The sequence below is a fragment of the Scaptodrosophila lebanonensis genome, unplaced genomic scaffold (assembly GCF_003285725.1).
Source record: "Scaptodrosophila lebanonensis strain 11010-0011.00,11010-0021.00 unplaced genomic scaffold, SlebRS2 tig00000098-arrow-pilon, whole genome shotgun sequence".
NCBI classification, from domain to species: Eukaryota; Metazoa; Arthropoda; class Insecta; order Diptera; family Drosophilidae; genus Scaptodrosophila; species Scaptodrosophila lebanonensis.
Genome location: NW_022060568.1, coordinates 1,491,332 through 1,504,309, shown reverse-complemented (window position 1 = coordinate 1,504,309; position 12,978 = coordinate 1,491,332). Strand labels below are relative to the sequence as shown.

Below are 12,978 nucleotides of genomic sequence, written 5' to 3'. Positions count from 1 at the left end.
TGTCCAAAATTAATATTTTTACGGCTGCAATTGTGGAGCAAGTGTCGCTTTGAGTTATTAAAGAGTCCATTAAAATGTTTATTAATAAATGCTATTAACCATGAACGTAGAGTATTCCATCAGTTGAAAACGCCAAGAATTTGGACCACAGCATAGACACTGTGTATTTCTAAAGACAAAAGAAAGCTGAAGAAAAACCAAAACTGGCAAATATTTCTATTTCGCGCACAGGTTTGTCAAAGTTCTTCAAATAACATTGTATTTAAAACTCAAGTGTTGTAGTGAAAAAATATTCGGTGTTGGATTTTTGATTGAATTGAAGTTAATTTCATTTATTTGTGTGCAAATTATTTGTTTGTCTTTAACTTTAACAATTAAGTCGAACCACGCACGAAGCGGATCTTTATATGCAGCATATTTAGGATATATTTATCTATTATTAGCAACTATTTTGCAAATACTCTGAGGTACACATTTACTTGCAGAATTGCGTGAATTTGTGAGCAAATTATTTGTTTGTCTGACCACAGCTTAAATGACATGCTCAAGTCGAATGATGATGCACGAAGAGGAGCTTCATGTGCATTTTTCCAAATTCTCTAAACAATTCTCCACATATGTAATATCTGTAATACTTGCAATCGGTTAACTTAGACTTAAACTTAACTTAAATGTGTAATCAAAGCTAATGCAAATAGTGTAATCACTTTTATTTGATTCTTATTCCAAGGCCATGACATCAAATATACAAGTATGTGAACAAAAGTATGAATTTATTTTTCGTTCTGATAAGTGATAAAATCATAGACATTTGTCGATGTAGAGCGGAAAAGTGCATTATTTGTTATTAGATATATTGCTAATTATGAGCAGTTTCAGAGCTAAATTCCGAAACATTGAAAGCTTTCTAGTCTTGGCTTTGGAAATTTGAGAAACGCTGTTTAGAAATAGGGCCATTTTTATAACGTAGAGCTCTAGGTATAAAAGTAAAGCCTCATGTGTCTGTCAAGTTGTTGAAACACTGGGGCTTTATCGTTCAACTTCATTTAATCTGCAATCCCATGAGTGTGTTGTTTGCATAACAAACCGTGTGTACGAATAGATAATTGCTGCACTAGAGGGGGGAAGCAAGTAATCGTCGTAGCACGTCATTCAAGGGCTCCACAGCTCTTTAACAGCCCCTCTTGAACGACCCCCTTCCCCTTCCCCTGCCACTGGCGACGACCAACTCGGGGAGATGCATTTAAATCTGAACTGTTATCTGGCGAGAATAAACGGCATACAAATACTTTGTACTTGTATGCTAACATGTGCTGGCAATACTTGCAATAAATTTTGTGTCTACTAATGTGACACTTAAAACTTATCTGTCTGTGTGTGTGTGTGTGTGTGTGTGTGTGTGTGTGTGTGTGTGTGTGTGTGTGTGTGTGTACAACAAAGTCTTCATATTTATAGAATTCGCATCGCGGAATCTTAAACAATTGCGAAACAAAAACAAAAATCTTTCCGTGCAAATTAGCAACAACTTTGTATGCACATTTTTATTGACAAGCGGTTCAAAGCGCAAAAGTTGCATAAGAAACTATACATACTATGTACATAGTCGGCACAAGCCCCTCCTCCCTCCTCCCTCCTCCCCCCGCACCGCATCGCATCGAATGGGCTGCCTAATGAATGCATTTGAATCATCTAAGTGGGTGGACATTCATTTGTAAAAGGTCACGTAGTAGCGTAGTGGAGATTAGACACAGATACGGCTATTAGCCGCTTAGGCTAGGTTAGTTCTAACTCAGGTATACCCAGAAGTCGTTAGTTGGCTCACGTGGTCCAAGCGAAACTATATCGTATATTTATTAGCATTGTATTGTAGAATAGTCGTGGGATGCTGCTGAAATCAATATAATCGTAGTAGAAAAACTTAACGACCTTAAGTTACGAATTAGGCAACACGGAGATGAGCTGAACTATTTGCGTGTGGTCCCCAGATGCCGGATTTTGAGCGGACTTTGTATTCCCGGGTCATTCATTTGTAAAAGCAGCTCAACTGACTAACTTAACTACTTTTTTTGATGATATTTCTTAATATCTGTCCACCAAAGTACTATTCAAAAAGAAAAACGTTCTGAAAAGAAGTGCAGCAATTTAATTTTTCTAATAAATAACGGATTGAAATTAAAATAGTTTTACAAAGTAAACTCGTGTTGTCTGGAGATTAGCAGAGTATAGAGTATAGCGAGTTTGATTTATGTGGACTCAGCCGTTTCCGAAATCCATTCGTTCATCCAGACAAACAGATGTACCTGTCCAGATCGAGTTGTCTTCTCCTGCAGATTGGGAATTTATTTATTTTTTTATGCCTGTTATATGCTTTGTGAAAATATAATATACCCCATTTACATTTATAAGTAGTATTTCTTGTACATACTTAGTTTTTGGAAAATAAGTTTAAATACATTCTTTCTCACTCATCACGGCGCTTTTATTGCGATTTGTCTTCAGCTTGATTATGGCTCTAATCGAATTATATCATATATCGTGCTGGGGCTTTTGTTTGTTTGTTTGTTTTAGGCGGCTGCCACTGTATTAAGCTAAATGAATACAAGTATAAAAAATTGCCGCTAATTGTCACTAATTGGGTTTTTTGCACATTTCAATGAGAAATTTTGCGAAAATTCACACAAAATATCCAAACAGCAGCCATTCTCTTGGATGGCTCGCTCTTCTTCTTTTATTGTTTCTTCTTCTTCATCTTTCTGTTATGTGTTTTATTTTTTTGGTTTGTTGTTGTTTCTGTTTTGCGCTTCTTTTTTTGGCACTAAAAGAAATTGATGCCAGTGAACGGGAAAAAGGCAAGGAATTGGAAATACACAGAAAATGATTGAAAACGCAAACACAGCCTCTGCAAACTTGTACTCGCAGCGGGTCGTGCATTTTTGGCAGGCACTGTTGATACAAAGACAATGTGTAAGATGTGACTGCAAAGCGACAAGAAGCAAAAGAATGAACAACTAACCAATATGACAAAGTTAAACAGCTAAAAGGCAGCCAAAATCCAAATAAACAAAAAGTCGTCGTGGTCTTTGCTTTTAAGATTTAAGCCAAATTAATGGACAGGCTAAAAATTGGCGTGCGTGTGTGTGTGTGTGTGTGTGTGGTGTTTGCCTAAAAAATTTTAGCTACTTACGCGCTTGTTTTTTTTGTTGTTGCCTCTGTTGTTGTTGCTATTATTGCCGCTGCTGCTGTTATTTTAACGATGAATCATGAGCCGCCTTTGCCAATTTTGGTGGCGGCGGCGGAGACGGGGGCGGTACGTGAGGCGCAGGCTAATCAATAATCATCATCAGTCTTACAAACAACGATGTATGTACATTCTCGCACAGACAGACCATTCAACAAATATCTCAGGGGGGTGTCTCAGTTTATGCATAATGGATAACTATAAGCTGTAATTATTGATGAGCGGCAGAGACTTAAATTTCACAAAATTGTTATTGCTGTAAGCGTTGTTAATCGACATTAACAAATGCCAGCAATACAATTGCTCGTCTCTAATGCCAACTAATAAATACGTTAATATTTGAGCGCGTAATGCTAATGCCAAATTTTTCATTTTCTATGTCATTGCAGGTGTGCCTTCCATTGAAATCGAAAGGTAAGTTCTAGAATACAACCTCTAGAGACGTTCATATTTCTGATCGACCATTGATTAATTGATTCTTAAATATGTTTTCAAATAATGTGTTCGCTTAGGACATCCTAACTAAGGCTAAAAACAACTCAGATAGCGCGGGAACTAGCATATGCATATGCCTTCTAAAACACTATCATTAAGCTTTTAACTAAAGAGCAGGTATTATTATTCACGAATTATTTCCCTAAATATTGGAAATGAAATTAATTGCAGTTTCTGAGCACAATACTTGTAGAAGTAGAGATGAGTCTAAATAAAAAATTGCATACTGGTATTTCTGCAAGTCATTTAGATTTGTAATCGCTTCGTACAACCGTATTCCTATAATAAAGGTCATTTTCTTTGAAAAACAATATTTTTTCCATCTCTTAGGTTTGATATACGACTTGTTGCTTTCTTTTAACATTCCTTTTGTTTCATCTACCTTCTTAAAAGTGGACCTAAATTATTTGCAGCAATACAATTAGTATTTAGTGCCGCTAAATACTTCATTCATTTCGATTTGCTTTCGATTTTCAAATCAAGTAAAGTAAACATTTTCATTCAATTATTTGTTATTAAAATCGTGATAAATTATGGACATACACATATATGTATATTTACACATTTTTTCAGTATAAAATTCGTACTACACACCCATTTGTGTCGGCGATAGGGCTGTGGATGCCTCTAGAATTGATCTAAATCGTTTGTGCCAACGAACTTTTTACTTTTCAATACGGACGAGGCAGAAAATGTAAACAATTCAAATAATGTAACCACAACATCGGGCTATAAATACACGCCCAAATAGACAGACGCAAGACGCAGCTTCCTGCGGCAGAGAAGCCGAATATTACTCATACGCCATGTTGTGTCGAAGACAAACATAAGCAACACACACCGCACATCTTGTGGCATGTACGTGTATGTCTCATGAACCAATGTGTTTGTTCGCCCCCACCTCCTCGCTCTAGCCCTCTGCCAGTCGTTCAAGTCAAATCAAGCGAAATCAATCAAAGACAGCAAATTTTCAGCACGCAATCAATTCATAACAAGCAGGGCATAGAATCTCATTCTGCGGTTTCTGCTTGTCGCGTGGGCCTTTTGTGGCATTTGCGTCACACGACAAGGTGCGGCAAGGCCGGCTGTTGTTAATTGTGGATTTGGTCAAAACGAAAACGAAAAAGAAAAAGCAGAAAACAAAAAACACCCAAAACATTTCACTGATATTGAGAAGATATGTTACATACATAGTATAGTTGGTTAATCGTTTTGGAACATCTGCTTCAAATGAATGGGAAGTGCCGCAAAAGCACAGCGAGAATAAAATTCTGGTTATCAGTAGTAACTACGATATGGACGGAGGAAGACTCAACTTTTTAGTCATCGAACAATTTTTCATTAAAATCGACTTTGAAGCACTACGTCTTAAACGTCATTCTCCCTTCCATTGGTAATCACTGAAGCACAAGAATTGATTTTAATTCTTACTTATATTTATCAAATGAACATACTAATTGCTCAAGATATTTACATATAAAGTCAAAACTAACTCTAAACTGCACAATTTTTGTTTGTGCCAAACGATTTTAAGAATTTCAAACAAAATACAAATCTGAAAAAGTTTAAATTTAATTAAAATCACAAAATAGATTATCTTTCTTGGCAATTCAAAGAGTCTTCAAAACATTTCCCACATTTTAAGCCCATATGGGATAACAATTCCAAGAAGCTTTTGACAAGAAGTGTGCATCGAAAGGTAAAAATTAAACAAATTTTATTTAAAGTCGTCAATTTGTGTTTCTCCAAACGATGCTAAAGCGTTTCTTCCATGGAAAAGGAACTCGCAAATTCGCAAGTTTTCACTTTCCGCCAGCTTTATTATTTTTATTTTTTTTGACGAATTTTGCCGACAATTTCATTTCTTTTTCTGCGCTAGCATTGCAATGCTGGTTGGGGGCCTTCGAGACAATTGGGCGCCAGTGTCTTTATATATCTAATGGCTTTATTCTTGTTGCTGCTGCTGTGTGTGTTTGGCTTCCGTGTGGTTGTTATTGTTGCTGTCAATGGAATGTGTGGGAGAAAGAGAGAGACGAGAATAATAATGATAAGTAAGTTGAAGGCAAATCAATCACAGCGTCAAGACAAAAATCTGCGCCTGAGTTACGCGCAATTTAACCTGTCTGCCAATTTGTAGGCACTCTAACCACTCGCTAGCATTCAGCATAACCACCTCAGCATAACCACCGCTTGCTGCTTGCTGATTCGCACCTCAAGCCCCTCTCCCATAGTGCTCTATGCTGGGGCGCACAATTATCATAATTGCACAGCGAACATGGACGCAGCACCCCCTCCCCCCCTAAGTTGAAATGATAATGTCGGCGCCAGCATTTCCGCTTTTATTAACGCCCGACCCGCTCGTTGGTCGCTGGGTCGTTTGCTCGTTTGGTCGTTTGGTCGGTCGGGCCAGGCCAAGCCAAGCCAAGCCACTGCTTAAACACACCCAGCAAGTGTATGTGTGTTTGTGTGTGTGTGTGTGTGTGTGTGTGTGTGTGTGTGTGCACCACACATAGTGGCTGCCTGACACGCACAATTAAGTGCCACCCACTCAGACTGTCATTTGGCTTGTTCAAGGATAACGCCAACGATGACTACGACGCCAGCGTATTCGTATTCTCTGCTCTCTGCATATTTTTGTTCGTTTGTTGCTGTTGCTGTTGCCGTTGCCGTTGTCCACATTCGTTTTTTCTTTACATTTGGCGCTGCTTTCAAAATCAAATCAAATAAAATAAAATTTACTACGCTCACGCACGCGTCGTGCTCTTCGCCTGCGCTCTTTACTCTCCTTGCTAGCCACCTTACCACCTCCAGCTTCTCATCCTCATCCTCACCCTCCCCCTCCCCATCCTCCTCCTGCGTCAAACTCTGTCCAAAGTGAAATTAAATGGCACGAAATGCGTTGGGCGTCGACATCTACGTCGACGCTGACGCCGACGCCGGCGCCGACGTCAATATCAGCGTCGACATCGGCGTGGACGTCGACGTCGGCGTCGCTCATTTCATGGCAGCGATTTCGGTCGATGTTTTTGGGTTTTTATGTTCTGATTTTCGTCTTGCGACTATTTTTATTTCTATTTAACATTTTCATTTCCGTTTCGTCTTAATGCACTTGACCTTCAGCCAACACACACACTTGGCAAGCTTCCTTCCTTCGTTTTTTGTTTTTGTTTTTGTTTTTTGTTGAACGCATCCCAGGCATACTATATGTATATGTATATGTATGTATGGTTCATAGGTACTATATCCCCAATGCAATTGCAACTTGCAGGCACGAAAGCAACGAAAAAAGACGGCCATCCACACAGTGGAGCAAATAATCGCAAGTTGGCTTTAATTTTGAGGGCAATAAAAATACGTCAACAACTATCGCCTTAAACATTTAAAATATGGCGTCTACGAAAAGAATTCAAAATGAGGAACTCATGAAAAATGCAAGATTAAGTGTAAAATATTGAAATATTTCTGCCATCAGCACACTATTTTCGAAATATTCATCACTGTCAGCAATCTGAGTAACAAATTGTATGTTATTTACAAAGAATGCAATTACAAATAACAATCATCCAACTAAATATATTTTAATAGCTATAGCATTCAGGCCTCAAGCTAAGAGTTGTATATAAATAATTACTTAGGTGTTGGAGTAAAACTAAATCTAGATTTCAGCAATTAGTTGGCATCGATAATAAATTTGTGTAGGGAGAGAAGGGAGTGTATGATAGACCCTTAAAGAATTAATAATTCCAAAATATCTAACAGAAATATCTACAATTAAAGAATATCTTGGGCTGATAGGTATTTCTTATTATACACAGTGTAGTTGGAAAAGAAAAGTTTCCTTGCGTCGTTAAATGGCGAACTAAACCTTTAGAAATCGCAATCTTTATCTTTCAAAAGCTATGGTATTACAATTTTGGCAACAAAAAGGACAGAGACGAGACATTTATTAAAAATGAAAACATTTTTTTTTCTAAATTAGCTTTAAAGAAGCCAGCTGTTCAAAGGCTTCTTCCCACCTTTCTAATGAACGAATGACTTTCCACTCTCCTATAGCTCTAAATATTTAAAATTTCCAAACTGTTTATTATTTTCTGTGCACATAACGATTTCTTTCGACTGGACTATCTACATTTTGTTGGTCGATGCGCCGCATGGGAGCAAATAATGCGGGTATGCGAAAAAATGTCACTTGGTTGTTATATCGCAAATGGGTATGTAAAATCAATTCCATGCAGAAGGCAATACGTTCAGGATGTTGCGTGCCCAATGTGCCTTGACACACACACACACACACACACACACACGCACACACAGTTAAATGGCAAAGGACAATATGGCTGGAGCCTGGCCTGGCCTTGTCTGACTTACTTACACGCAATGTTCAGGCATTGTTCTTGTCATTGTTGTTGCCTAACATTGTAAATTTTCAATGTAAATTCCATTAGGATTATGTTACCAAGCACACACACACACACACACACACACACACACACACACACACACACACACACACACACACACACACAGAGAGAGACACACACATGCCGATGGGTATAGATACGTAGGGAAGCCAGAAAAGTTTTGTGCGCACAAAGTAAGAAAATTTCATTTCATTTTGGCAAGCAGAAATTATCCTTAAAAGTGAGAAGGACAAAAGCAGAAATGGATTAGGGCCAAGCTGTGAGCCGTGTGTGGAAACCTGCCACATGCCAGGCAACTGCTAAAGGCGTTGGCTCACACACACACACACACACACACAGACACACACATATGTATGAGCACTTAAGCGACGCTTGGCGCTGTGCGTGTTAAATAAATACTTGGATATGTGTCAAGGACATGCGGCGACAGTTGTGGCGCGCTCACATGTGAGTGTGTGCGACACTCTCTACAGGCGTGCCTCGCTGCAGTTAACGGTTAACTTTCGCCGCGTGGCTAACAGCTGTCATTCTGTCATTCACTCACACAGGCACACTCGCACCCACACATTTGGGACATATTTGGATCGCACTAATTGATATTTTCACCGCCTCCCAGCTCCCCGCGTCCTGCTTCCCACTGCCTCTCTTATTCTTTTGGTTTTGGCACGCCTTGGCGCATAAATTTCACATATTTTGTTATTGTTGTTGTTTCTGTATTTTTCGGGTGCCCCACGGGATGTGTTTTTCGTGTGTAGAACACGCCTAGCGTTAATAACTGACAGTTGCGTGCCCCTTTCTGTCTCTTCCTTTTATCCTTGCATTATTTTGTTGGCTTTCCCAATTCCCCAGGTCCCACACAAACACACACATACGTGCTAGTCAAGGTCAAGCCATTGAACAAAAGTCCACTTAATGGCTAGCGCTGAAAAATGTGCCTCCAAAATCTAACCATTTTTCTATTATATTCGTATACGTATACTATATATATCTGTATCTTTGTTAGTCTTGATTTATCGTATTCATTTCCGTTAGACCGCGCCCATGTTGCATGCCTCGAGACGCTAACTCTCCGTGCGAAAACGGCGAAAACAGCCAAACCAAAAAAAAAAAAAAAAACAGAACCAACCGAACAACAGAAGAGCTGTCAGAAAGGTAGCCTCTAGGTAGAATCAAGAATGTTTATATGACTGATTGGGCGCAAGCACAGAACATTAAACGAAAAGCCACCAAATTAGTTTTTCGCTAATCATGAGTTATGCCAAAATGTGCTTCCAGCATTAATCAGAGGCACTCGTTAAATAAAGACAACGCGTTCTCAAGCTAATGAAAATTCATTTACAATGTTTGATACTAATCGCTTCATTTTCCAAAGAGTATCAAATGAGTTGAAGTCTCCTAATTTGGCATTGAAATAGGGAACGCGACAGGTTTGAATATTTTATCCTTTATCCTTATCCTTTTTATCCTCCATTACTGGTATTGCCTTTTGTAACTCCTCCTTCACAATTAGATATAATTGTAATTATGTATGCTCGACTTTTTTGGCTTGTTTACACCACGCGGGTTTCCTATTAATATCGATATATTAATACGTCTTGTCACGCTGATCAAGAATATACTTATGGATATACGCCTCCTTTCCACTAAACTAGTATGCCTTTTCACCCTTTGGCTATAAAAAGTCGCATCCTCCACAGCTATAGTATGTATACATATGTCTTATTCGAAATTTGAGATTGTGCAGAAATAAATTATTAGTATTAAGTTTCTTAGTTGTTCTTTTAACAAAACTCTTCTCAAATGAGTGTAGTAGGGTAAGAAACTATTCAGCGGCTTAAGTAACCCTTTCAGCTGCTTCCTTGATCTCGCACTAACTTGTTACTTGAACAAATCGCTCGCTTGGAATAAGGAATACCTGGTTTTTTAATGGTGCCCTGCGTTTTATTAGCATTAGCGAATAGACAACATCGTGTTCACTTACTAATATTTAAATAAATAAACTTTATTAGAAAATGTAAGCACTGGAATTTGTGAAATCTCAGCCCCAACTTAGTAAAAGCATTTAAGGGAACCATCTTATCTTAAGTCAAGTAGAAAGATTATTTATTGTAATTTTTTAATGGAATTGAAAATATTTCAAAACTAAAATAGTTTATCCCCCGAGCGAAAAGGACCAATAAAGTTGGGCAGAACTGTTTCTCACTTTCACCATAAAAGGAAACTTGTCTACAAATTTCAGCTTTCTAGTCCCAATTCATGAGTGATCCGACAGTCAGGACGAACTGTTTTATACTTGTACACGAGTACCTATTGAGATATTAGTATTCAGTGATTTATTGTAATTATCTCTACTAGCTAGAGATTTCTTTATTCTCAGTTTTATTATTCCAAGAAGGCAATTTAGTTAGGATTTGGCAAAGTCTCTGTTTATCTGTTTATCTGAGAACATTTGTGGGTCAACAACTCGAATGATACATTGTATGCAGCGGAAATCTGCGGTCGGGCTGTGGACGTGTGCGTTATGGGCCATAAACAAAACCGATCGACAAACCCATCCACAATCCCAAGCCAATGCCTCCGCCACCTTGTGTCCCAGTTGGTTTAAATAATTCGCTAGATTTTGTTTTACATGGCATGGCGTTTCCTCGAAAAGCAAGAACATTTGTAAGACAGCTGGCAGCTGGTGCCGGCAGTTTCTCTTGTTGTTGCACTTGCTGTTGTTGTTGCTGTTGTTGTTGCTGTTGCTGGTACCACTGACCGAGCTGGCGAACAAGTGTAAAAACGGGCACAGTCGTTGTGCCGCCAACGCCAAATCACCAAAGCTACAAAGCTGTGAAGCGACTCTGACCAGGACAGAGAAGACATGCGAACAGACCTACAATTTCCATTAGATTTCCTCCGCATCTATGTATACTCGTATGTGTTTCTATTTTAGCCGTTCTTGTTTGCAATAAATAAACACAATAAACATTTTTAATGCGAATTCCTTCATAAAAATTATGTTGATGTGCTTGTTGATGGCTGGAAAAGACGCAGACGCAGACCCAGACCCAGTCGCAGTCGCAGCCACAGTCATCGTCGGAGATGACGATAATGATGCTGTTGCCGATGGCTGGTGACGATTATTGGCTGTTGACAGCTGTCGCATGGCACCGTCTACAAATGTACATACACACTACACTCAGAGAAAGCGGGAAGTGCAAACGAATTCGAATGAATTCGGCCTTCAAGTACGGCCATTGTTGGAAAAGTTTTGCAGACTCTTGTGCCTCTTGTTGTACTTATATTCGATTTATAGAGAGACAACAACTAATGAACTGATATAAGTTACGCGCTCGCTTTAAAAAGATTATAATAGTACACAGAATTGATTATTTGTGTACAGATTTTATTCATTACTTTCCGAGAATTAAATTTATGAATTATTGTATTTTGTTATGATAGGTGTTTTTTGTTGTCTATTGTTGGGTTTTTTAAAGAGTCATTTTTGAGAATTTATTAGATACTGCTAATATGGGGTATTGGATTAACATGTGTTCAATATTTAATATCGTGCTGTTAGTTTGGCGAAATGGTCAGTATTTCATTTCATTTCATGTTGGCTTGCAATCTATTTTAGGAACACAAAACTGTATGGTTTTAATAAATATTTATTAGGTTTAATAATGCCTGTATTTTAAGGTTCTATCTGGATTCATTTGTTATCCCTTCAGCTAGAAACAAACTGTTTTAGGAAGATTTGAATAAAGAATAACAATTTAAGTTATTTATTATGGCCAGGCAGTACTTTGAAGATAGCTAACTTGTATGCCTAGTCTTAGTCTTCCTCTAAAGCCCTTGGACAAACGTAAAGAGAATTCCCACATTCGCATATGTTGCGTTAAAGCCTTAACACTTCAATTTCGAGTAGGCCGTCTGAGTCGCTAATAGAAAACCAATTTGAAGCTTAAAACTTAACAAATTAAGCCTAAGCAGCCTCGGGGTCACCAATTAATGCAGCATAGCCTTTTGGGATTCTTTATGCGAAGATCCGTCTTTGTTTTAGTGTAGATACAATTCCACACACACACACACATACGGGTATGTATGTATGTACATGTGGGAAAATGCAACCAAGCCATCGTAAGACCCCAAAGCCTCATATAAAACAAGGTGTGAAAAACATACCGACTAAGTGGCAAAGCAGCAAAGCCGCATGCTAACAAAACGAAGCCCGACAATTGCTTTAATGCTGTGTGCTACACTTTAGATAAAATTCCATGGAGAATACGAAAATAAACAAAGCAGAGAAACATAAATACGTATGCACGAGAACTTGCGGCACACGCTCATAAATAACAATAAATACAAGAGAAGTTAACGCAAAATCTTGAGATAAAGAGTATGCGGCAGCAACAGCTGGAGAGGGGGCTCTGGGGAGGGCACACATACGCGTACACACACACATACACACACACACACACATACTCGCACATATGAAGTAATCAGCATAAATCGCGTTGATGTCACAAATGTCTTAAGTTGGAAATTAATTAGATTTTCCCAACGAACACGCAAAATTTGGTAAAACAAATAAAATATGTATATATAAGTATAACATTGCAACAACAACAATAGCGAAACAATTTAAAGATAAGATTTTGTTCTTCATGTTGCTGATAAGAAATCTCTTGACATGCCAGATATGGCAGCAGCAGAGGCAGAGGCAGAACAAAACTAAGTATGTAGGTATGTACTATACATATGTATGTATAGAGAAAATTTCGATAGTCAACGTCCTTGCCAGCCACTGGGCACCACGTTTATCAGTGCGATGTGCTGATA

General features: G+C 38.5%; 1 long non-coding RNA gene across 1 annotated transcript in view; it reads left to right on the top strand.

The window, feature by feature from the left end:
• LOC115628042 overlaps positions 1-12,978 on the top strand; it is a 50,429-nt gene that overhangs the window by 26,011 nt on the left and 11,440 nt on the right. Inside the window, exon 2 of the long non-coding RNA XR_003995735.1 lies at positions 3,628-3,652. This is a non-coding gene — a long non-coding RNA (uncharacterized LOC115628042). The remainder of the gene's footprint in view (positions 1-3,627; positions 3,653-12,978) is intronic.